We start from the raw sequence: 27,321 nt of genomic DNA on the forward strand, positions 1-27,321 counted from the left end.
TGGATGTTGATATGGATTATGTAGCAGTTGAAGCAGAGACATGCAAAAGTAAATAAATAAATAAAGTTTTATGAAAAAGGAAGACAATCTATATGAAAAGTCTGTGTTTCTGTAAAATAGTTATGCATTGGATTACACATGTCTTGAAAAGTTTCTTCCCTCATAACACCTGTTATAGTGCCTTGCATACTGTAGGTACTCGATAAATATTTCTTAAAAGAATGCAGAAGTCTTCTGTTCAATACCTTACATAATCAAAAATTTCTTACATAATATATAATGATATAATATTATTTTAAAATTAAATGTTGCCCTCACTGCCCACATAAGTAATTCTGTTGAAAAATTTCAGTGGAATGTGGTAGACTGAGAAGAATAAATTTCACTAAAAGATTTTGGGCATCTGATTTGCAAGTGAAAGTTGATGTGGGTCTAAAGCAGACCAAAAATTCTCAAACCTTACTTCATCAATTGCCTTAGAAATGTGCTACGAATATTGAAATCATGAGCGTTATCATTTTTCTCATTCTCCTAATGCACATGCAAATCCCATCTTTGATTCACATTGCGGATAGTCATTGCTTTCAACCTGATTGTCTCAAAAAGTAAAAGTTTAAATAAAGGCCCATGTTTATGACTGAAAGTGTTATAAGAAAATTGAAATGCTTCTCATATTGTTGTGGGAAACAAAAGAAAAAGAAAATATTACATTCCCTTACTACTTAGAGCCCACTGGCAAGTCCATGAAACAGGCAAAGTGATTTCCTCTAGGAACTCAGCTGCCTTGGGGCACCTGGATGGCTCAGTTGGTTAAGTGTCTGCTTTCAGCTCAGGTCATGACCCCGGCTCCTGGAATCGAGTCCCACATTGGGCTTCCTGCTTGTTGGGGAGCCTGCTTCTCACTCTCCCCTGCTTGTGTTCTTTCTCCTGCTCAAATAAATAAAATAAACTTAAAAAAAAAAAAAAAGAAAAGAACAGAACTCAGCTGCCTTGATTTTGATAGTTTGCTAAGGGCAAAAGGCAGTCTTAGTTTAACATTATCCTGATCCCCAAGATCCTGTTAAGTCTTCTTAACATATAAAAATTCCTTTGGAAACGTCCTTTGTCTCTACCCCCCAAGATATGTGTTGGCAATCATCCCCCAAGCATATGGCCCACTGATTTATACCTGAAGGGTCTCATGACTGAGGTTTTATTAGACAGTAATAAGTGACCTAATCCTAAGAATAGCTAGCCCTTCAAGGTCTTGAAAACCCTGCTTCCAAAATTCCTTAGAGACTTACCCTATCCCTAACCTCTCCCAACTTGACAGTATATAATCGACCACCCCTCACAACCCCAGTTTAGCTCTTTCTGCTCACAGGTCCTGTCTCCATGCTTTAGTAAAACTACCTTTTTGCACCAAAGATTACCCAAGAATTCTTTCTTGATTGTTTGCTCTGAACCCCATTTCCACATCAATATTACCTGATATAAAATAAGAGAAATCTATGCAAATGTTAAGTTCCATAGAGCAACGTTTCATAAAGCAATGCATCTCCTACAAAACAGAGTGTAGGAATGAAGAGATAGTTTTCAAAATTAGTAGCAAAACAGTGCAATGATACTCAAATTGCTCATTTCCTATTTACCTCCTTCTCCTCTTTCCCCTCCGCCTCTTCCTTCCCCTTCTTCTTCTTCTCTTCTTGTTGTTTTCCTCCTGCTTGTCATACTGCTCTTCTCTATGTTGTGATTGGGTGAAAAAAAATCCTGAGATCTGATGAAAAAGTAAAGGTAATGAAAATAAAAAAGAAATAATTTCTATCAGTCAGAAAAACAGAAATACCAAATTAGGTATTTTGAAAGACTTAATTTAGTGTAGGGTAATTTGTTTCACAGTTGCTGACAGGTTGGAAAGTCAAAGGGGAACCATTCAGATGCAGACAGACCAGGCTAGGGGAAGCAGTGCTCATGGAAACCTGGAGAATTGGAGAAGAGACCCCTTGAAGACGAGGCTGAGATGTCTCAGAAGGAACCATTGCCTGGCTGTTGCTGTGCCTCTGGGAGGGAGGGTGTCTGATGCTGGCCCTTGAGGACTGAAGGATCTCCAACTGGAAGCAATAGCTGCCGTGCTGCTGCCTGGCCAGATGTTCACTGTGGGGAGAAGCTGGTAGGAATGGCTTGCAATTAAAGCAGAGTAGGTCCTTTCTCTGCACTAATTTCTCTCTGATCTCCATCTGGTTCCCAAGATGAGAAGAAATAGCAGAAAGCCAGAAAGGAAGGAAAAGACTTGGCCAAGGTGTAGTCCTCATATCACAAACCAAAAAAAAAAAAAAAAGTTCTATGTTTGGAGTTAAAAGACAGCAGACTAAAGAATGGCACCTTCTTTGGTAGTTCAAATATTGAACTCTAAAACTCCATTACTCAGATTAAGGGTAAACATATTTCTTCCCAGTGGAAGAATTCTTAAAGTCCCAGGAGACAGTAAAGGTGCATTGTATTTTTCAAAGCATGTTGCATTTGTCACATAAACTATGTATGAACTTAGATATGGTTTTTCTCCCTTCACAACTATAAAGAAAAGACATTGGAAATATTTTCAAAGTGCAATTTATCTTTTGTGTCTTTTCCAGTTCTTTTAAGTTATGCTGAATGCTTGTTCATCCTGAGTAAATATATGTATCTCAATAGAAGCCACATTGATTGACCAGTTCTGACGTTCACATTTTAAGTATTTCCCATATTACTTCTATAAAAATCTTGATTCATAAGCATTGAAAAAATAAAGATAAAAAGTGTAAAGTGATATTTTTAGCTTGAAAATATCTTGATCTGTTGTAAAGTAAAACTTGTCTTGTAGCTTACATTCAAGTCAACAATTCACCAATATAGACCATGATTGGATCAGATCCCACCCCCTCCCCCCCCAAGAATTACTCACAGAAACAGAGAACTTCTGGAGAACACTTTAGTTATGAAACTTTTGAGGATATTTCAAATGTAAAAAATTATGTTTACTTGGTGAAGCAACTGGGGCATAGCAGATTACTCACCCATGGATACCACAGCTGGAGTGACAGAACCCCTCTGCATCCCAGACTTCATAATGTCTAACTCCTGTACTAAGTTCTTAGCAAAAATTATTTCTGGGCAACAGTGTACTCAGGCTTTATATAGGGAGTCTGATTTATAACATGTCAGACTAAGGAATTAGGCTTTACAGATCATTTTTTTTAACCTCACTATTAATTTAAATTTTTTTCTGCTCTCATTTCATTTAACCTCTTCCAAAGTTCTCAATATATAAATTCTCCTTGCCTACCTGTCTGTTGAGCAAGTATCTGTCAGTTGGTGATGCCGTTATTACTATCACCAGAACAATCAATATTCAAATTTAATTCAAGGAGCCTGCATTCAATTGTCTTCAAACTATTGGCACGAAATGTGTTATATTTAAACACTTAATTTGATATAGTGTATGAAATAGCTAAAAATTAAATGGGGTTGCAACCTATCAAATATATTTTCATGACTTGCTCACTCACTGTACTTTATTTATCGGTGAATACAGAACATTTAACATGAGATATATTAACTTTTATTTAGGAAAACAGGATTTCCCATGGCCTTGCCAGTCCTTGAATATTCAATAGGTTATACCTTTTGCATAATGTAAGACCAGAGCCAGCTTCCCCTTCAAAAAAAAAAAAAAAAATCTTTCGGAGGCAATTTCTTATCTGTCCTGTTTCTCAGTGTTTCCTCTGCCTGAAAAGTGCCCGACCATAGTTATCTCTCAATACCTATATGTTGAATGAATGAAGAAATTAATGAGTGAAGGTGCTATTGTTTTGTATGAAACCTGCTCTGTGTGAAGGAATACAGGCATACACTTGATAGTGATCATTTATAGAAATGGTATATGGGCATTTTATAATATAGTACTACGCATTGAATTTACTGAGATTATGTTTTCATTAACATGATTTATGAAATTTAAAAAATATAATATTAAGCTAACCTGTTGCAGGATATGTTTTTAAAGCCCTGTATCCCGTTACTGCTACACACCTTCGATTTCAGCACAGCCTCGAAGACAGTATCCAATAGGCTGACCCACCTGAAAAGTCATGTTTCTCTGCCTTTCTACAAGACTCCTTTTTCCAAAGCTGAACAGGGTCACTCAGCCTTCCTGAAGGGCCACACAGAAGTTCAGAGACATTAAGACTACTGGGAACAAGCTTGTCTCCTGCAGATGGGAGTCAATGGAGAAATGTCCCAGACTTCTGTTCTTGCAGGATAGTTCCAGCATCTGCTCTATGCAGTTCTTTACAGGGTCTGCAAGGGATGCAACCCCAGATGCAACACAATGGTGGTGGGAGTGTGTGGTCAGTTGTACATGGGTCCTAAAGGATGTATATGACAGCATATGACAGGCACCCTCAAAGGACTGCCGATTTCACTTATATTTTATCCTCAGGTTGCCCATGTCTGCTTCTGAATCTCTTCCTTTGCTGCCCTTTTGGAACCCCTAAGACCCAGACATTTTACCTCCACATATTGTTCTATTCCCTACTACTTATATCAATTTCATATGATAAATACTAAGAATCATAGATTATGGACTTGGCTTTGCTCAAATTTTGTTTCAAATTTCCACTGCATTTTTATTTCTTCAGGCTACCTTGAATTTTTCCTCCTTCTTGATTTGACCAATTTCACAGGACTCTCTTAGTCTCTTTCCGTTGTCCCATGTGCTGCAGATTATGGTCCTTCCTGGTTTACCCTGAACTTTTAGAAAATACTCAGAAATAATCTATCACGCATTTGAGACCAAAAAAATACTTTCAAAGTTCTAATTTTTCTCACTGCAACATATTGCTCATATGTGAATAGATTTAATACATTTAAGTGTATTTATCTTTAGTGATTATTTTTACTATAGCATAATTATTAATAGGACAAAACCACTAATTCTGAGTCAAGATATTTCTGATTATAAACTCTGATGAGTCCAATTATTTTTTAAAATTATGTAACAGTATGACTAAACTAACCTTTGCCTAACTTTTCAAGTTTGAATTGTTGGTGTGTGGAATTCAATTATTTTTCAAATTGATAGTGAAAGTACAAATTAATTTACTACGTTGTCTATTTTGGAGACAGTGACTGCAACATTTTCAGAAATACAGCCCATGGACTAATTGTTGGCAACATTTCTTCTTACTCTCATCAGAACAAGATTGTGAAAGCTTAAGTCATCCTTTATTTCCTAAAGGCCATTATCCATTTTCAACTACAGATGCATTTTTAAGACTAACAAGACTAAGAAAGAATTACCCAGGCATGGCACATTTCCATAAGTATCCTTTCTATGGTCCCACAAGGATCGTTTCTCATTGCACTTAGTAGAATGTGACCCATCAATGGCTTTTATATTGTTGGTGCCCCTTTTTCAGTGCTTATACCATGGAAGAGTTGGCAGTATATCTCCAATTTCTATTTAGTCCCAGAATTACTTTCCAAAATATATTCATAACTTATCATTTGAATATTTAAAGTGATGCACTTGAAAAGTCATCTATCCATGCATTTATTTATTCAACAGCTATTTATTCAATCCCAAATACATGTCATGATTTGAAAATATTCAAAAACTGACTGTTGGGAATTTTTCCTATATTTTTTATGGAAAACTATAGAACACTCGTAGAGAAAGAGGGTAGAAAATGAGAGAAAAAAAAAGAAAAAATAGAAATGAACTCATCCAATTTCCTTTTTTTCCTATTGTTGTAATAGATTATATCACTGAAACCATATTAAGTAACTTGTCCAAAGTTAGCAAAATCAATTACAAACCAAACAATAAAAAAAACCTCTTAATTGTTCATCCAATGTTTTTTCTAATTCTAATTATTTGACACTTTCTGAATTCAGACTGAATTAAAATTGATATCAATCCAATTACTTTAGTCATTCATTCATTCATGTAACAAATATTTAGTGGGTGCTTATTGTATGACAAAAAGTGTCACGTAATCTTGGCAATACAGACGAAAATCACTATTATTGTGACTATTGTGAGCTATTGTGACTATTAAATAAATTGTGACCATTGTGACTATTAAATAAATAAATAATACAGTATGTCAAAAGATTATCTGTGACTATTATTGTGACTATTATTGTGACTACTGTGTCACAATTATTGTGACTATTATTGTGACTATTATTGTGACTCTTAAATAAATAAATAATACAGTACGTCAAAAGATTATCTGTACTATGGACGTAAACATGGAACAGATTAAGGGGCATTTAGAGCACAGAGAATGTGTATAGAGATGGCTGAAACTCGAAAAATCAATAACCTTCATTTAAGAGGTGACATTTTCTTTTCTATTCTTTTTTCTTTTTTTTAAGGAAAGGCAGACTATCACTCCTAGCTCCTCATTTGGGTGTGTCTGGAGTCTTGGAAGCTTGACTAGCCTACCTTCTCCTACAAATGGACCTTGAGAGCTTGTTTGGAGGCTCCACTAGGGGAACGCATCTACTCTTATATCCTTGACTTAAGAACCTCCTCCTCTATGGGGGAAGATTGTCCTCTTTGAGGGAGTGCGCAGCTTTGGGAGGGACACACATGGAGAGATGAGGGAGAAAGGGGAAACCTGCCTAGCCAGCTGGATCAGCTGAATCGACCCTGGCGATCAATGGGGTGATAGATGTCTCAGCCACGTTGCCCTCAAATCCTAACAGGTGACATTTCAGCAAAAAATTGAAGGGTGTGAGAAAGTTCACCAGGTGGGCATTTGAGAAAACAACATGTTTAGCAGAGGAAGTAGTCAGTTCAAAATTCTTAGACTGTGTGAGAAGAACAGCCATGCAGAGGCCAATGTAGCTGGAGAGAATAAGAGAGTGTGTCATAGAAAATGAGGTCAGAGAAGCAGGCGGTGAGGCCGGACAGAAAGAGTCCTTTGGGTCATCAGAGGGAATTTGTATTTTACTCTGATGGAAATGAGAACCACGGCAAGGTTTTAATAAAAGGAATTACATGATTTATACCAATAGCTTTATTAAGAAGAGAATTTAAAGGCTCAACCATGGACAAAGGTTCACCAGTCTAGGGGTCTCCTGAAGTAACCCCAGCTCAGGCTAGGGTGATCAGATCTGAGTGCTGCATTTTGTGGGGGGTTCTGACTGGGGAAGCAAGGAAAATTATTGTACAGGAGCTCGTTTCTACCACTATAGAAGAGAGGGCTCTGGTGACACCCCAGGTTCCAAAGACGCGTAATAAGACTGCCCAAAAAGTGAAATAGGGAGTATAATGTCAACCAGATATATACGACTTCTAGGGAGGACAGCAGGAGATGTAGTTCCAAGGTCAGAGAGGTTTTCATAGCTCTGATCTTGCTACAATGAGCTCAGATTGGAGGAATATGAGGAAAAATTAAGACTCCTTTTATTTACTTACTCTAGAATATTATCCTTGCTTTTTTTTTCTTCTTGAGGTTCGATCAACAATTAACAATTATATATATATATTAAGTTATACTACTTGATGATTTGATATGCACATATATTGTGAAATAATCCTCATGCTCAAGTTAATTAACATATCATCACCTTATGTATTTACCATTTCCTCCCTTTTTTAACTTCTAAATTTTTAATTTTTTAAGTAATCTCCAACATGGGGCTCAAACTTAAGACCCTGAGATCAAGAGTCATTTTCTCCACTGACTGAGCCAGCCAGGTGCCCCCATTCTCTTTCTTTCTGAGTGTATATGATGAGACACTTAAGATCTACCCTGAGCTAATTTTAAGTATATAATACAGTATTATTAACTATAGTTACAATGTTGATCTCTAAAACTTACTCACCTTGCAAAACTGAAATTTTGTATCCCTTGACCAACATCTCCCTATTCTCCCCCCCGCCCCAGTCTCTAGTAGCTAACATTTTACCTTCTGCTTCTCTACTTTGACTATTTTAAATTCCACATATAAGTGAGAGCATGCAATATTTGTCTTTCTGTGTCTGGCTTATCACTTAGCATAATGTCCTTCAGTTTATTCATATTGTTACAAATGGCAGAATGTTTTTATGGCTGAATAATATCCCTATGTGTGTGTATGTGTATGTATGTATGTGTACCACTTTTTCTGAATCAAGATGAAATGCAAAGCCTGAACAGGCCAATTAACAAGTAAAAAGGTTGAATTGGTAATCAAACACCTCCCACGGAAGCAAAGCCCGGAACCAGACGGCTCCAGGGGTAAATTCCACCAAACATTAAACAGAACAAGACAAAACAAAAACCCAATCTTTTTTAAACTTCTCCAAAATAAGAGAAAATGCCATTAAATTCATTTTATGAGGCAAGCAGCACCCTGATACCAAAACGCAAGACATTGTAAGACAAAGAAAATAACAGGTCAATATCCTTGGAACGCAGGAGCAATGATCCTTAATAAAACACTAGCAAACCGAATCCAGCAGCACTTTAAAAGGACTACACATCATGACCAATTGTGATTTATCCCTGAGATACAAGGATAGTTCAAGATATGCAGATCAACCAATGTCCTTAAATCTTTATATGTATCCTAATGTCTTTTCTGAAACCTATGAGACCAGATCTATTTTAGAATTTAGAATTTTGGAGATACTTTGGGCAGCACTATGCATATATACTGTGTATTTAACAGTCCTGGTGAGGTCTGTCATCACGCATAGTGTTACGTTCACAGAAGATCATATGAACAGTCACACAGAGTGAGAAAGAAAACCATAAATAACCTCAGGTCTTTCCCTAAGTGAATGCAGAGCAGGTCAAATACTATCGCCCATTGAGATATGAGAATACTTTCAGTTTTCAGAGGTTTTGGGGTTTTGTAATCACAGATAAGTGATTATGCACCTGTATTTTATTATGTTTTATCTCAGTTGCTGCAAACATATAGTCACTTAATCTAAAAAAAGCTTAGTAAAAGAATTCAAATGTACTTTGTGGTGTATGGCTTTAAATGAATGCCCAATATTATGTGCTGTCTTGACGTTTGGTAAAACCAGGCTGCCATGATGAATTAAAAAACAATTTAAGGATTTTTAGGATAGAAATACTTTGAGAAGCCTGCAGATTTAGTTGTCAAGTCTAAAATGAGACTATATATAAAAGCTTAATTTGTGAAATTTTTATCTGATCTAAATTTTAATATTGACAGAGTTGGGAGGAATATACTGACTATCCCTAATGTGCATCTGAGAACTTGTTGAATAATGAAATGTACATAAAATAGAAGATATGCTTAATTGAAACTTGTTCACATTTTTGTAGTTTATGGGAGGATGTGTTTCTGGCAGGATGAGAAACATAAAACACATACAGACATCTTGATATATTTTTCATTGATGTCCAGAGGATGACTTCACAATGTATTTTATGTTGCCATAATTTTATGGCATGGGAGACACTTGTTTTCCATCACTTTTCTGATGTATTATTCCAAAGCCTCTGGAACAGAGAAAGTACAGTTGCTTACACAAAAACATAATTCACTTGCCATTAGATTTATTGAGAGAAAGAAGCAACCTATTACACATGTTCAATTTTTTACATTCTGGACTATATAGTTATTAAATTTAAATATTGAAAGGTAGACTCAAAACACGGTGTGATAAAATATTTATTCTAATAATGCTTCCACCAGTTTAATTCAGTAAATGTTGAGTTATTTCAATTATTCTTACTTTTCAAACACAATATTTTTATTAATATTTGTAAGCAGTGAAAACAGTCAACAAAGATTTCCTTCCCTTTATACATTTTTATAAAAAAATACAAAAAATAGGATTTTCTTACAAAACAGGAGCAAATAATAGATTTATTTTCTTTCTGTTACATATACTTATTTCCCAGAGCCCTCTAGCAAGAAAAGGTTTTGGCAAGAAAAAGTCTTAATTTAGTCAGGTTTAAAACTCTCCCTACTATTCCTTAAGTCTCTGGGAAGAAAAGCAATGAAAAGCTTTATCAATGGTATGTACTAACACGTATGTTAAGTCTATCTGTGCCTGTATATTTCTCAAGGTCATTATATTATGCTAAATCTTCTTTATCCTTGACAGGTGTGCTCAATATTGCTCCCCCCACCCATTTTGGCTGAAAACATATTTACCAAGTGTTACTTATTTTTCCTCAGATTTTTCAATGTTTTCTTCCTTTTTTAGGTAACCTTTTGCCCTCACCATTGATACTAGTCTTAGAAAACTCTGTGTGAGAGTATCAGGAACATTTTTTATGAGTTCTGCCAACTTCATTTTGTAGTCTAGAAGTTATACATCTCGTATTTACAAGTGCTTGGAAACAGCTGATGCATCTTTTTTTTTTTTTTTTTCTTTTTAAGATGATGCTAAAAGTCCCATCTAATTTAATGGACAGAACAGTTCTTTACAAGTTATGTTGTAAAAATATTCATTAACATTGATGGAAAGTGCTACTCAAACAGCAAAAAATGTGTCTGTAAAAGCTTATTAAGATTCAGAGGCTGAAATAATGCAACTTAAGAGTTGAAAAACCAGTGAAATTCAGCTACAAAGTTTCTATCACTGCACATTTCAAAAATAGAATTTGCTACAAATATGATAAGTTTCTGTGTATCAATTCGGTTGTTGTGGTTTTTAAAAAGTAAAAAAAAAAAAGGTTTTCATTTTGAAAATGATATTCACGAAATGCCACTTGATTTGTCTGGCCTACGTAGCTGACAAGAAATTAAATTGGTCTTGCTTTGCCCATTAGTGTAGCATAACATGCTATTTAAGATTATTTTACGCTGAGATATTTTACTTGGGCTATAAAAATGAGGTTCAAGCTTCATATTTCTCTAATATATTTGTAATATGGAGTCTTTATGTAATCTCTCCTTTTAAAATGATATTTTGAAATATCTTTATTCTGAGGCGAGAATATGCATTTTGTTTTTTTAATGAATTTACTTTTGGTTACGTTTCAATCTTTATCTACATGCCACTACTCACTTATGGAACACATGTAAATATTTTAGAGACCAAATAAATTGAATCAAAAAATTAAACGTTCTCTATAAGACTAAATGTCACCTGTTCTAATACTTTTGGAGCAAAACTATAAATCTTTTGTTGCTATATGTTAAAAACTTTGTTATGAATTAAAATGTGTTTTTTTTATGCAGTATTTTTATGTCTTTGGAGGAAAAGGGGTACTGCTTATGTCAGTTTTGCCTGCCGTATTGATGTGATTTTTCTTTTCAAAGTATAAATAAGGACAACAGTTTCAGGGAAGCTCAATACTTAAAGAGAGAAAACAGTAAAAATTCCCAATATTGCTAAATAATTAAAAATTAAACTAAGATTATATATTGTTAGGTGTTTACATTTTTAAAAAGTCAGTCAAATATTCTTTCTTGTAGTTGCAATTAAAAAACTACATTGATGATCAAAAAGCCTTTTCGTTCTATATTTAGGAAATGAAAAACATCTTTAAAAATATTGGATCACATATCACATCATAACAGAAAGTCTTTCTCCTCAGAAAATAAATTATGCATGAGGGACACAGAAAATCAAATAATGGTTTAGAATATAAAACCAAATCTCTGTCAACAAATTTATATTTTGTAAAGAGCAAACTCTCTCCACATATTTTTACCCATTTTTACTTCTAATCGCTTGTAACATTTCAGTCTCATTTTTGAAAGAAATTCAATGTGGTTTGTTTATTTATTTTTGTCATTTAAACCTTTTCCAACTGGAAGTAAGTGCCATAAATGGCATTATGGTGGTTTTGTGTTTTTCATTGTGGAATTTTAAGTAAAGACAAACCAATATACATCTTTTAAAAAGATTTATTTATTTATTTTAGAGAGAGAGTGGGAAAGAAACAGAGGGGGAGGGAGAAGGAGTGGTAGAGAGTCTCAAGCAGACTCCCCACTGAGCGCAGAGCTGATGCTGGGCTTGATTCCAAGACCCCGAGATCATGCCCTGAACTGAAATCAAGAGCTGGTTGCTCAACCAACTGAGCCACCCGGGCAGCACCCTATGTTTTAAAAATTCTGTACTGATCAAATCCCAACTTGAGCATTGAATTAAAGAAACCTCAGATGTCAGGATGGTTCTCTTAAAGCTAAGACCGGTTTCTCTCCACCAAGATCATAGACTATAAAGTGATATTAAGAATTAAAAGAATGATAATTATAAGTAAAACGACAACGAAGGGGATGTCTTTGTGTTCCCACCCCAACAGATATTCGATGGTCCTACATTTATGCTATTTTTTTCTGGAAATGTTCTATTACTGTATACATTACATGCATATTGGAAAATTGGATATGTTTAACATCAGCAGAAAACAATATATAAAAAATAAAAACACAGAGAGAATTTAAGAGCATTGTTACTATCCTGGAATTAAAAAACAGAACAATGATGATATGACAGCAAATCTCCCTGTCTATTCCTTTAGCACATGCACAACTTGGAAATAGAAACATTAAGTTGTCAGAAATAAGTAATGTTCATAAAGAGGAGGAAGCTGTTGCTGTAGAGATGAAATGAGCCAGTTTTCAGCTAACTTGTTGCACTAAGGTATCTGGACTCCTTTACAAAAGCCACTCCAGCTCTCTCTTAGAGCCAACAGTAAGTCTGCAGATGGACCCCTTGTTGTAGAGTATAAAATTGCTAGCATGGGACATGGAAAGTATTATTTGGCTCCCAAGATTGAGGATGAAGAAGGGTTTTAGGTGTTGTCACAATTGAAGAAAATAAAACTAGGTTCTTTGAGGATTGCTTGTGAGATGCCAACATGTACTTGTCTCTTCTGTCACCAGATTTACCTGAGTGCATATGTAGATATTGTTTTCTGTAAATAACCTATTTTTCCCCATTCTCTACAATTTGTTGAAAGAACGAAGTCCAAAGTCAAATCTGGTGTTGTGAACCCAGAAATTCTGCCTTACTGGAAATACTCTTAATGATTTTTATAACAAAAGGGTTTGAGTCTAAATGCAGTTTCAAGAATTTTTCTTCAATTAGTGCTTCAACATTTTAGGGGAACACGATTCAGTCCATTTATATCATCTAATCTAAAATCACAAAGGACATGTAATCTTTATATTAATTTGTTAGGATCTTTCATTTTATCTCATTTTTCTAATTTATTCAATTATAATATTATTTTGACAAATATTTAAGTAAATACCATGTGCTTAACAGTGGGGATATAGAGAAAGAAAAGAAGAAAAAAACCCAATTCTCTTTTTTTTTTTTTGAGACTGATACTCTTGTACTATTTATGCTTAAAAACATGTATTTTCGTGTCCGACAAACATGGATTTGGATATATACTCCAGGTACATGAGTGTGGGAAAGTTGCTTAGTCTAGTTAACTCTGTTTCTTCATTGTAAAATTGAGAATGCTGATAGTATTTACCTACAAAATCATCATCAGAATTCAATGTGAGTAAACACTGAATATGATCAGTATTGTTCCAGATGAGAACCCACCAAATCACTGTTAACGCCATCATCTCCGTTTTCAAGATCACTGTGAAGCTGGCCTTCATTCCACTGTATCACGTTTGCCTAAGGGTTAGCCACTCTCTTTCTCCACAGCACTCTCGTTTTTTTCTCTGTATAAACATCTATACTGGAAAACATTGTTTTTTTTAAAAAATCAGTTTGTCAGACCAATATTAAGAATGATAATATCAAAATGTTTATGATGGATAAGGGTGGTTCAAAAAGGTATTTATTTCATCATTTTCTATTCAATAAAATTTTACTGAAATCATTCCAATTATAATCAGTTCTAGTTTTTGTCTTTGTGGCATCTCATGCTGGTATTAAAAAAAAACAAAACCAAAAACACCTACTGGGAATCAGCCTCACAGTTCTAGTTTTTATCTTTGTGGCATCTCCTGCTGGTATTAAAAAACAAAAAACAAAAAACAAAACACCTATTAGGGAATCAACGTCACAGTTGTTACAGTTTGCTCTCACTGCCTTCCAGACTGGAAGGCTTGGGGGAACTGGCCTGGACACCATCGTTTGCAGAGCGTTAACTCTCAGTCACCATCAGTACGGTTGCTCTTATTTCCTTTCCCTTTTCTGAACTTTCCTTTATTAATTAAACCACTTAGCAGATTTTATGTCCCTCCTCTGAATCTTCTCTGCATTTTCCACAAAGCTCCTAGATGCAGAGCATGGAAAAAAAAAAAAAAAAAAAGACAGCCAAGGGCCTGAAAATATAATTTGGGAATCGCTGCATCATGTCTGAGTGCACTGTTTCTTCTTGGGATTCAGCGCTGTATTTGCTTTCCCTGGAGCTGCTCCACCGATGATGGCTAGTTTGTTATCTACTATGACACTCAGCTATGTATCTGCCACACTTGTGCATCTTACATTTTTGCATTTTGAGATTTATTTTCCTCTCCGCTTATATTTCCCTCACCTTATCTTTAATGCATTTTGTTCTCTGTGTCTGTATACTCCTAGAGGTCACTTTAAATTGTTATCAGATTCTCTTAATTTCCAGCTCTTTCCTTTTCCCCTCTTGCTGTTTAATGTTTTCTGAAGAGTTAATGAACACAGTTGATATTCTATCATCTTGATTTCAGAGTTCCTCCTGTTAAATGATTCACAACACTGACCGCACACGTCTAGTAAGATTTCAGGTATGCAGTTATCATTCTGGTTATCTTTAACTGATTAGAGCCTGGAACTTTTCTATTTTTAAAATTTTTATTTATTTATTTGACAGAGAGAGCACAGGAGGAGGGGGAGCGGCAGAGGGAGAGGGAGAAGCAGGCTCCCCGTTGAGCAGAGAGCCAGACGTGGGGCTCAATCCCAGGATCTTGGGATCATAACCTGAGCCAAAGCCAGATGCTTAACCACCTGAGTCACCCCGGCATCCCTAGAGCCTGAAACTCAAACTCAAGGTTTTGCTTGAAGAATTCTTCCACATTGTCTAAATAATTAAGTCTAATTTACCTTTCCTAATATTTGTCATTGTCAGTTATTTGATCCAAATATATTTTTCAGGTTTATTTTTCATTACTTTTATAACCTGTGAAGACCGAACTGCAAAGGGGGGGGGGGACTGGAATAGATAGAATCAAGGGTTTCTTTCATTCACGCATGCAATCATTTATCTGTTCAATATTGATATAGACCTACAATGGGCCACATATTTTGTAGAGCTGGAGACACAATAATGTAATGAGATTATGATGCTTTATTTTGGAGATAAATAATACAAATACAATTTTGTTACAATGTGGAAATAATGACCAGAAAAATCTAACTTGGGATATTAAATGTGAATAGAAGTAAACTGGGGAGGATTATAGGAGAATACAAAAAGAGGGAATGATGTGGACAAAGGATTAGAAAAAAAAGAGAGAATAGCCCCTTGGTATAACTGAAGGGAATTTTGAATGTATGATGGGGAATTTCATGAGATGGTAGGAAAGGTCAATTCATGAATTGCTTTATGAATGGAGGAGATGTCACTGAGAGTGTGTTTGAATTTTTTTTTCTCATGTTGAAGTACGGAGTTTGGCAGTCCAAGACTGGAAAGTTCTGTCAGGCGTCCAGGACTCATGATACTTCTCTATTTTATTATCCATCGGACATGACGCCATTGCTTTGAACACTGTGGTGCACTGTTAGACCTCCATCACTGAGGGATTTGTTTTCCCAGTTGTTGATGAGCTGTCAGCACACTGCTAACAACCACTAAAGGGGTAGTTTCAGGAGCAAAGAACTGCCTCTTACCAGGTCTCATTCTTCCCAGGGTTATCGACAGTCAGCGACTGATCAATACAGGAGTGTAAAGCCCTTACCACTTCAAACCCACCTTGAGACTATTTCTGAAGGGCAACTCTAGCTTGATAGATCTCCTAAGATTGTTCGAGTCTATTATGTGACCCCCTTCTCAGTTCAACTTCTCCCTCTGTTCCATCCTCTTCCCTTGCCCTATGTTCTACTGTAGATGATCTAAAAGGCACCATTAATAAATATCAAACTCCATTTCAGTATCCACAACTCAACCTCTGAAAGGCTCTATTCACAAGGATTTCTCATAGTCCATGATGGTCTCTCCAGCTGTAACCATTATGTAAAAATTCCAAACAGCATAAAGGAATAAAAAAAAAAAGAGAGAGAAGTTTGACTCTTATTTCAGTCATTGCAAAGGTTATGCATTTTTATACCTCAGTGTCCAGAATTTAGCTTCAAAACTATACCTATCTGAAACTACACTCAGAAATGTCATTTTTATTTTGGTTGGCTATGTGCCCAGATAGAATAGTCTCTGTAACATCTTCCCTCCTTCCTTCATTATGAGAAGCTATCTTAAGCCCTGGTTAGAAATCTGAGTGATGTCTATGAATTCAAGTCATGAATCTAAAGGGTAGATGAAAAGTGAGGAGGATACAGTCTTCAAACCATGGCTGAGTGCTATTATTTTTCTACAGCAAAACATGACAGCATCTTATTTGTCTAAAAATTTCCTGATGTTGAGCACTATTTTTTTTGCTTGTTTTGAAAATAAATTATTTAACTGGGTACAGATTATTTTCTATAAATTGCATTAACGAGTTCTACCCAATATCCTTTTGCTGATTACATTCTGTGTATCAAGTGCTATGCTAGGCATTTCAATAGATGAAAAAGATTTGCTTGAGTGACTTTAGAACACAATTCACTTTGAACTTTTGGATTTGCTATTGTCAAAAGGGAAACAATATTTTTCTCAGAATATTTATTGTTATGCATGCTTATGTCTTATGCCTAAGCTATCCTCTATCTCATGAGGACAAAACTTCTACTTGAAGACACATTGAATAAACACACAAAGCATTAACTATGAGAGATAACAGTACATGATAGCCCAATTAGTGGCACATAGACACTGAAACCCATGTCTTGATTAGGAACTTGTGAAAAACTGAATTTGCATATTTGTCATGCCACAATAAGCTTATGCCAAAATACATCCAGGTTTCTGTTTGCCAAAACATGATTGTCTATTCTTATTTGAAATTAAAGTTAAGTTTATGCCAGCTGCCCTTGCTGATTTGTGATTTGTGATTTTAACAAAATATTTTAAAATACATTTATATTTTCTGATATTAATGTCTGACAAATAACTAGGTCAACACCATTAATCCAGACTGTCACATAACACATACTTGAAATATGATTACCAATTTCATATAAATATATATATTTCCTCCTTTTGCCAATTTCTCAGGATTTTTGATAATGTATTCCAAAAATTATTCACATTGCATTTTGGAGCCTCTTGGTTCTTGATTTTGATTCGATCTCATGATATTTTGCTTTCATTGTGGTATTTCTATTATTTTGTTCATGGGCAAACACTAGCTAGGTAGTGTCCTTGATAGAAGGGCTGTGGCCTGGGGATGCCCACACAGTTATCAGTTCATAAGGATTTGTGGGAGAAGAGACAGGTCTTAGGGTGGGAACTCAGCCTTTGATTTTCATGAGTTTGTACAAGCATCCTTCTCTGACATAATATGCTCCTTTCAGTATGCGAGTTCTCAACTATTAAATGTTTTCCTCACAATTTCCCTTTAATACACCAGATAAAGAGAAAAAAAACGTGGATATCACAAGATAGATTATTGTGTGCCTCACATGCTGTGGTAAGATGAATAACGGACCCCAAAAGGTGTCCACATCCTAATCCATGGAACCTGTGAATGTTACCTTATATGGCAAAAGGAACTTTCCAAGTGAAATTAAGTTAAGATCTTGAGATGAGTAGATTAGTCTTAATTTTCTAAAAAAATTCTAAAAAATGGGCCCTAAATGTCATCACATGCATCCTTACAAAAGAAACATTTGCCACAGACTATAGAAGAGGAAAGCCATGTGATGGAAACAAAGCGAAACAGAGTCAGAGAGAGAAAAAGATTTGACACTGACTTTGAAGATGAAAGAAATGTCCATGAATCAAGGAATACAACTTTAGAAGCTGGAAAAAGGTGAGGAAACAAATTCTCCTTTAGTGTCCCCAAAGAGAGAGTGGTCCAGTGAATATCTTGGTTTCAGTCAAGTGAAACTGATTTTGGACTTTCAGCCTCTAGAACCGTAAGAGAGTAAATATGTATGGTATTAAGCCATGAAGGTTGTGATAATTTGTTATAGCAGGCATAAGAAACTATATAAAAACGGTATGTTTTATCTTAATTGACCACTGTGAACTTTGCTTTTGTAGGTCATAATATATTTAGGGAATGAATTTTCATTTTGGTTATAAATGAAAACCAATTTCCATTTGGTTTCTGTTTGTTGCCTTACTTTTTCAGCTAACATTTTGATAAAGAATTCTCATGTATACTTGATGTTTATTCAGTATGTAGGATAATTCTACACTGAAGCAATAATGAAAATAATCATTATTGCACAAGGACACTATATCCTCTGTGATTTTGGCACAAACACATTAGGTGCTGTTCCCTTCATCTCCTCCCTCTAATTCTTGTACATAATTTGTATCTAGATATTCTTAGAACTCCTTAGGAGATTCAATAAACATATGTTTTGCTAAAGCACTACAGTTAGTCTAGAGTCATTTGAAAATTCGAAAATCTCAGGCTTACATTTTCCTAGTACTTTTGTGGAATCCACAATTTATAAAGAAATTAGGTATTACAAGCAACAAAATTCAGTTATTATTTTTTCTCTTTTAAAAATGATTTTTGTATTTTTTCCCACAAGAGCTATGCAGCATATTTTGGACACTCAAACAGGTGGAAAGTAGCTTCACAAATTGAAGATGGAAATAAATAAAGCTTAAATAATCACAAAAATGAGTTTTAAAAGTTAATTTGTTACACATATAACTTTCAGTATGAGATAGAGTAACAGTGAGGTCCTTAAGGACACTGCAACATTAATTGATGATCAATGATTTATTGATTGACTTTATTGCCTTCTCTGAGCTCCAGTTCAGATTAGAGTAATTATTATTAAAAATCTCTTTCCTTTTAACATTTTATGATGACAGAAATCCTTTACTGGCCCATTCGAGAATCCATTCAGTCTTTCTTAGATTTTACCATTGGCTGCCTACTTGGCACAATAATTAAAGGAATAACTAATAATTTTATTATTGCACTGAAGTATCACCCTTCTTTTTAATTTTAAAAGATTGAACTGATTAAAAACTATATTCTTACTAAAAGTGCTTTAGACAGAAAGCTGACCAATAGATGCCACAATCTTTACTGAAAATGATTCTCTTCTTGACATTGTAATACACTTCCTTACATGTCTACGCCATTTTTTCTTCTCAATACTCTCCTCTCCTTCCTCATTCCATATTCTCAACACAATAATTTATCAGCTAGCTTTCTGAAGCCAGACAACGCAAAAAACTTTTAGATTCCTACCCCATATTTCCTACTGAACCTTCCTTTTTCTACCAGTTTGCATAACCTCTAATGGGAAGGGAAGATGGGGTGTTCCGATCTCATTCACTCATGTCTCAAGGAACACTTTACCATCTCTTCCCCACTTACATGCTTTAATTCATCTTTCTTCATTAGTTCTTTCTCCCTGTTTCCAAATATGTTCCAGTATGTTCTACCCCAAGAGTTATTATTTTCTCAGTTCTGACCAACTCTTATTAATCTCTCAATCTTTCTCTTTCCTTTCTCTGCAGACCTCTTGAAAATGTAGACAACTTGTCAATTTCACTAGCTCATCATCCACTCATTACTCAAATGCTTGAAATCTGGTTTATATTTGGATAATTTCTCATCTCTACAACCATTTCTTATTCCTGACTGACTGTTTCCTGAGTTGTCCTGGCATTCTTCTCTGTTCCATATGTAGCTTTATTTCTGAGATTAAATTAAATAGTACATGAAACTAAATAAGATTATATGTGACAAGAATTCTAGCTGTAAACTACAAAATAAATATGTAAGGAATGAATTATTGTAGTATATATTACATTTTCAATAACAATTATTTTTGTTAATAGTATTATTATTTCCACTTTCTCAGTCTAAGTACCCCTCTAGTAAATGAATCACAAATATCTCTTCTGATTCTTGTGCTAAGATTTAGTCTTATATATTATTTTTCTTCTGATGTGATTTCTATTTGGATAACATACCTTTTGGTAACTCAAGCCTAGCATATGTAAAACGTTTACTCGCCTTCATTTCTTAGGGGAAAAACTGAGACAGCATTTGCTTTCTCTGCCCTCTCTATTTCCACCAGTAGTTCTCCCAGTCACAAAACTGACAGTCGGCATTTCCTCGGACTTGGAAGCAAGAACTCTGGACCCAAACTGAATGAGCTTACTAGTTATTTGTTCTGTGACCTTGAGAAATTTATTTATTCTCTTTGGTTCTTCGTTTCTTCATCTCGGAAGTGGGGTTAATAATAAAAACTTATCTCACATGGTTGTTCTGTGGGTTAAACACACTGAAATATAGAACACTTAGGGAAGTGTATAGCACACTGAACGCATTATATATTAGTTCATTATTATTATTATTTGCTCTCTTTCCTTATTTAACTGGTCACAATCCTGATAATTTTCGTTAATAGGCTTTATGTTCTTACAAAAGTAAAACTGAATTTAATTTGAGAAGATTGGGATCTGGTCCCAGTACCAATACTTTCTGGATTTTTTTGGCAAGTGGCCTAACTTTAAAGAAGGTTAGTTTTATTATGTAAAAATGGCAAAATAAAAATAAGTGTGCTTATCTCATCATTCTTTATTAAGTTTCAAACAAAATATTTTGTTAAAATGTGTAGACATTTTAATATTATATCTTGCATGTATTTCCCTTTTTATTAATATTGTTCTTAAGCTATTTTCAAAGCTATTATCTCAAGATTTAGGACAAGAGATGATGGAGTAACACTGATTTAGGGCCTCAGCTTCACCAGCCAAGATTAAGTAACTGCAGAAGAATTATTCAATTTACCTGAACTTTATTTTCCCCTCCATAAAATGGTGAAAGTAATGGTATCTCCCTGTGTGGAGGTCAGGAAGATTGATTAGGTAGTCAAACACAATAGTATCAGGCATATAGTAAATATGCATTTTCATTCTTCCGATTACTATCATTCATGCACTTCATGTTTTTTTTAAAGATTTTATGTATTTATGTATCTATTTATTTATTTAGCAAAAAACACAGGTGTGCGAGTAGGATAGGGACAGAGCCCCCTCCAAGCTGAATGTATAGCCCGACTGAGGGCTCCAACCTGTGACCCTGAGATGACCTAAGCCAAAATCAAGAGTGGGTTGCCCAACCAAATGAGCCACCAGGTACCCCTCCATGTTCTTTCTAATCCATTTTCAGTATATGCTAAGTGGAGGTTTATTAAATCAATAAACGTGTGCCATATGGATATCAAACAGAGTCTTCCTTTTAAAAGGGAAGAAAAAGCTTGGAAATGATGTAAAGAACTCTCATAATAAATTATTATTTTTAATATAAGTGAAAAGTCAATTGCTTCAATCTAAATGAAAATGTAATAACATCATTTCATAGCAACCCACTAATTTATTGCTTAAACAGAATTTTTTTTCTGGGTTTAGGAAAAATATAACATGAGTTATTGATAGTTCAACATGCTGGAAATGTGATCTGCTTGACATAAAAGATAGAAAAGATCAAATTTAAATTGAAAAATTATTTTAATGACTTGTTCAAATTTTAATTGATTTCTAAACTTGCCTGTAAATCATGCTGTTTTCTTTTCTTTAACAAGCCTATTAAATGGTATATATTATTTAAATTATATCTCATTTATCATGCATCAGTTAGAATACCAAAAAAAAAAAATTGTTGAGGTCTTCCTGCATCATTCTCATTCAAAGTAATCAAATAATTAAACTTAATTATTTTCTAATTTTTGCTAGGTGTGAGGAATTCCTTTTTTTTTTACTTATTTAGTCCAAAAATTTTGATAACTACTAGCAAATATTTTCTCTTCCTGCAGTAGTTAAAAAATTACATAAAATATTTTTCCTTCTCCTGCATTTTTTCCTCTCATACCCAGAAATATGAAAAAAAAAATGATAGTGTCATTTTTACTTACTACTATATTAGAAAAGGGAAGTCTCTGTCAGGAAAACATCTCATTTAACATAATTTTGTCTCTTGCAAGTCTTAACTATTTTATTAATTTAGTCCATGAACACTCATGTGTATTTACATATGCAAAGAAAAGAACAGAGATCAATATGGTTCAATAAACCAGTGACTGCTTAGAAAATTGTTAAGTGATTTAGAGATATATATGATATTGATACTAATTATGTGGTTACTGCAGAATTTTTAATGTTTAAGATTATTAATTCTTTAATATGCTTTTCCTTCACAAATATTCCCAGCAAGGCAGAAAGTGTTATGTCAGTTTTCTTTGCATTAAAAACAAAATAAAAATATGTTCCAATAACAGACACCAATGTTCCTTGGAGAAATGACTGGTTCCTCCATATTTAGGTAAGGAAAAGTAGAAGATGGGCATGTAATATGTTGTTCCAGAAAGCAAGGGAGTATTTAAATTCTAATGTGAATGTGTGAAAAGGGCAAGAATCTGGTTCAAAGGTGTTTTTATGGGACAAATTTAGGACAGATTGTGTATTTTAAGAAAAAAAAAGCACAGAAAGAAAGACATAAGAAAATGATTGATGTTAATGGATTTTAAAAATTTGAATAACAAAAGTTTCCATGGATCCATAATGATATTTTAACAAAGAAGGGAGGAGGATAAAGAGAAAGCTCTTAGTAACAAAGCAATGAAAGCTAATATGCAGAGAAAGAGTGATAGAAGATACCTTGCCACCATCAATGTGATAATCATCAATGGAGCTCAAGATGGGATAAAACACTATTGGGGAATGGGATATTTATAAGATATTTACAATATCTCAAATTATCACCTTACAAATTACTTATTGATTGCAAAGAGAAAAAAATTCTTTTACAATGGAGAAATCTGGTGAACATCGTATCCAAGTGACTGAACTTAACGAACAAATATTGGGACACACAGACTTTATATAACTACCTACATATGTTATACAACAAAAATATACCTCACGGTAATACTATCTGCAATAAAGTTCAATGTAGCTGTAATCATGAGGACAGATCACACATATCCAGATTGTGTGATATTTCATATAAGAGACTAATATATAAATGGGCAATGTCTAGAATATATAACTAGGCAATGTCTAGATCATGCATAAAAATAGAATTTGACCTACAATCTGGAACGACATGTCCAGGAAGTCAACCCATTATCTATAGTAACCAGTCCAGGAAGTCTACCTACCTTCTCTCTACAAGACTTGTATATCAGAACATTTCTTTAGCAACCAATCTGGAAAGTCAAACAATAACCCCTGTAAAAAATTGTCCCCAAATGGCCAGGACTTGATTAACAATTGACAGCTTCCCTAATTTTTGCTCCCACTTTTAACTCAAGGTTAACAGGTGAAAGCCAAATATGTACCTTTAACGAATCACACATGATACCTCATTTCTAGTTAGCCCAGCTAACAGCTTCCCCAGGTAAATGCCACCAATCGGGGCATACTGCAAGCCTTCTCTTTTTTCCGCTATAATGCTTCCCCACTCATCTGCCTGCCTTTGAATGTGCCAAAACATAAATGATGGTGATTGACTTCCTTGTACAGCAAGCTCTGAATAATAATGTTCATTCTCATTTGCGTGGTCTACTTATTTCTACATATAAGGCATCTGGCCTGAAATCTTTAAAAATACCAGTATCTTAAAAGAAGAAGAAAATATGGGTTTTATTTCATAGTAGATACAGAGTATTCAGTTGTAAATTGTATAGGTTGCTTTTTAATATTTCAGCATGTGAGTTATTGTGTGTGTGTAAGCATTATGTGTGTGCTTGTGTATGTGCATTTAGGTAGAAGAAGCCAAATATTGCAAAAAATTAAAAATTAATGGATCTAGGTAGGTGAATGACAGGTATGTATTCATTTTATAGGTTTTAAATGTTTACAAGTAAAGACATATGAGGGAAGGAATATGTAATGCTGTGACACATTATATATAATCCATAATACTAACTATTAAGGGACTGAAAAAAATGAGAAATGCATGTTCATAAATGAGGTTAAGTGTTTTTATTCATCCAGGCCCTTTCTTTGATTCTAGATGAGGTGTGACCCTATATTAGCTTAAGCCAAGCCATTAGATTTTAATAAATATTGTGATTATGTATACACAGTAAATTATTCATATACTACCAGAAGGTAAAGTGATCAATTTTATGAAAAATTTGAAAATTAAGTATGTTTATTTACTTGTATAGAATAGTTTAATAAGCACGGGTGACTACAAATAATTAAAACTGAAAACATGACCTATATTTATGTATTTTATGATGTAGGAAGATGTTAAGGTTTGAAGCTGAAGGCCAAGAAAGAATTCTTGAGATATCTTTGGTGCAAAAAGGTGGTTTTATTAAAGCACAGGGACAGGACCCATGGGCAGAAAGAGCTGCACTGGGGTCATGAGGAGTGGCCCATTATATGCTTTCAAGTTGGGAGGGAGTTAGAGATGGCCTAAGTCTCTAAGGAATTTTGGAAGCAAGGTTTCCAGGCCCCTTAGGGGGTAGCTCTTATTGGGAAAAAGTCATTTATTGCCATCTAATAAAACCTTAGTCATGAGACCCATCAGATATATATCGATGGGCCATATGCTTGGGGGATGATTGCCAACACATGTCTTGGGGGGTTTAGAGATAAAGGAAATTTCTAGAGGAATTTTTATATGTTAAAGTAGACTTACAGGATCCTGGGGGGTTGGGCTAAAGTTGCCTTTTGCCCTTAGCAAAGCATCAACATCAAGACAGTTGAGACCCTAGAGGATCATGCTGCGTGTTTCAAGGACTTGTCAATGGGCTATAGGTAGTAAGGAAATTTAGTAATTTTTCTTCTGCCTTTGTTTCCCACATCATTTTATAATAGTGATTCCTTGTTTATATACGATATCTCAGATGATGGGATATTACCTGTCCAGTAAAATGTTTGTTGGTATTTTCTTATTCGATGTAGCAATAATTTATATTTTATGGCATTTTATAACTTATACATTGTTTTCATACAGCACCATGTAGTCTACACTATGCTAGGCTCTAGCCATCTGAAAAAGGAATTACCATTCTAGTTCTCACTCAAAATGTAAAAACACAATCCAATCCAAAAGACAAATCTACATCCATAAACCATCTAAATCTCAGTCTGTCTGAGCCAAGAGCAATCTAAGGTTAAACTACCCAGTTCAGTGTGCTAATTATTGTAAAATTCAGGTGTTTTTCTTTTCAGGTTTGGTGAGGACAATGGACCAGGAGAGATTTGTCACTAAAAAGATAATTTGTTAACCACATTTCCCAAAATGATCGGGGTGGGGGAGGCATGTCATGCCCATGGAGAAGCACCAGGATTATCAGTAAGGAGGCAGAAGGAATGGAAGGAAAACTTGGTCCTTTGTTGTGGTTTCCATGGGAAAGAATGGGTGAGATAGGATAAGCAGGTTCGGGATAGGCTAGTTTGAGTAGTTGGAGTCTGTGGGGTGCAAGGGCTGTCTTGAGTTGTTTTGTTACTGGTCCTGGGGTGATTAGGACAGGGAATATTAACCTGAAGTATAAGAGCCAGATGGAGAATGTAGGTAGGGGTAGGGGGATTATGGGTTCTGGATTACTTTGCATGTGAATGGCACACTCCTAGAAAATTGTTAATCATTTGTAGGGAATAGCTAACCCAGAGATGGACAGTCGCTCTCTGGTCAGTGCCAGGCCCAGATGCCAGAGCATCAGCAATATACAACAGGAAAAATATAGTGAATAGATGAGACCCATAACCAGAAGATAAAGTTGATTACAAAACACAGTTGACATCTTATAAACTAAGTATAATTATGATTAACAATTCCTTTAGAAATCACTACTTGAAATACAAATGCTTTAGATTCCAATTGAATTCAGATTACAGTTTAAGTGCTAAAAACCCTATTTTATAACTCTTGCACATTTTAGTTTGGAAATAAATTTCAAGTCAGATACATTCTCTTTAGGTATTGCCAATTTAATATTATATGATTGAAAGGAAAATAGTGGAATTCTTATCCTAATCAAATAAAAAAGTCATTGAGAAACCTACTCTGTAGTTCGTAATCTTTTAGGGAAAAAGTCATCATAAATATTTTCTCTGAAAAGTTAAAAATCTTGTTAAAGGGATAAGAAAACTAATGCATGATGAGTTAATAAAACAGTTAATAGAACTCTTAAATAAAAGATCAGGTATTTGTAAATTGTGCAGTAAAAGGTGTTTGTTTTTATGTTGTTTTTCATTAATTTGAAAATTAAAAGAACCAGCAGGATATGGAGAACCAGTTAATATTGGAGTTGGATTGTTTGAAAGAACTGAAGGATTGTGATTGACAGAAAGATTTTAATGAAATATTCAGCTAAAAATACTGTTGCTTAAGAAATGTTTGAAGTGGTTCGAGGGTCCAAGGCATGATAAAGGAGGGCAAAACTGTATATAAAACATCTAATATTTCTTCGTCACAATGAATAAAAATATGTTGAGTGACTGCTGAAAATTTAGTTCTCTTAAATATCTGTTTCATAATATTCGAACTTTGTTTAGTGAAATCTCTTTTTGGAGTAGAGTTTGGATACTAATAGTTTAGGTAAATGTTATTTCAAAGGTTTAACAGATTTTAAGTATCTTAAGTTTTTTCAAATTATATATTGTGCTTTTTCACTTTATATATTACATGGTCTGATTTCTTGAGGTAGTCTGGCTATATTTGTAGATAGAGCTCTGAAGCTACATAATCGTCGGACAACATAGATTGATACATTTTATAGACCTGTTTTCATATTGGGTTTACACAAACACATGGATACCTTCATAGGAAAAAGTCATACCTAATGCACATATGGCAATATGCTCAGGAGAACATTTTACTCTTTACCCCTCTTTGTTCACAGAACACATATTCTAGTACCTGGCAATATTTTTAATGGACAAGCTCTCGATTTTTTTTTCTATAAGCTAAATTGTTGTTAGTCATGCATTAATTTTATGTTGCCTTGTAATCCAACTATTTTAATACACTGTCTTACCTTTTAATCTTGCTTTAGAAATATCAATTCAACATATAGCGAGACTAAAACGTAGACAGGAGTATCACAAATCTTTAAAGACTGGAAAAAACTAGAAACAATACTGTGGAAAGTCACAGAAATAATTGGTG

The sequence above is a fragment of the Ursus americanus genome, chromosome 4 (genome assembly GCF_024610735.1).
Source record: "Ursus americanus isolate L20-20 chromosome 4, mUrsAme1.1.p, whole genome shotgun sequence".
Classification (NCBI taxonomy): domain Eukaryota; kingdom Metazoa; phylum Chordata; class Mammalia; order Carnivora; family Ursidae; genus Ursus; species Ursus americanus.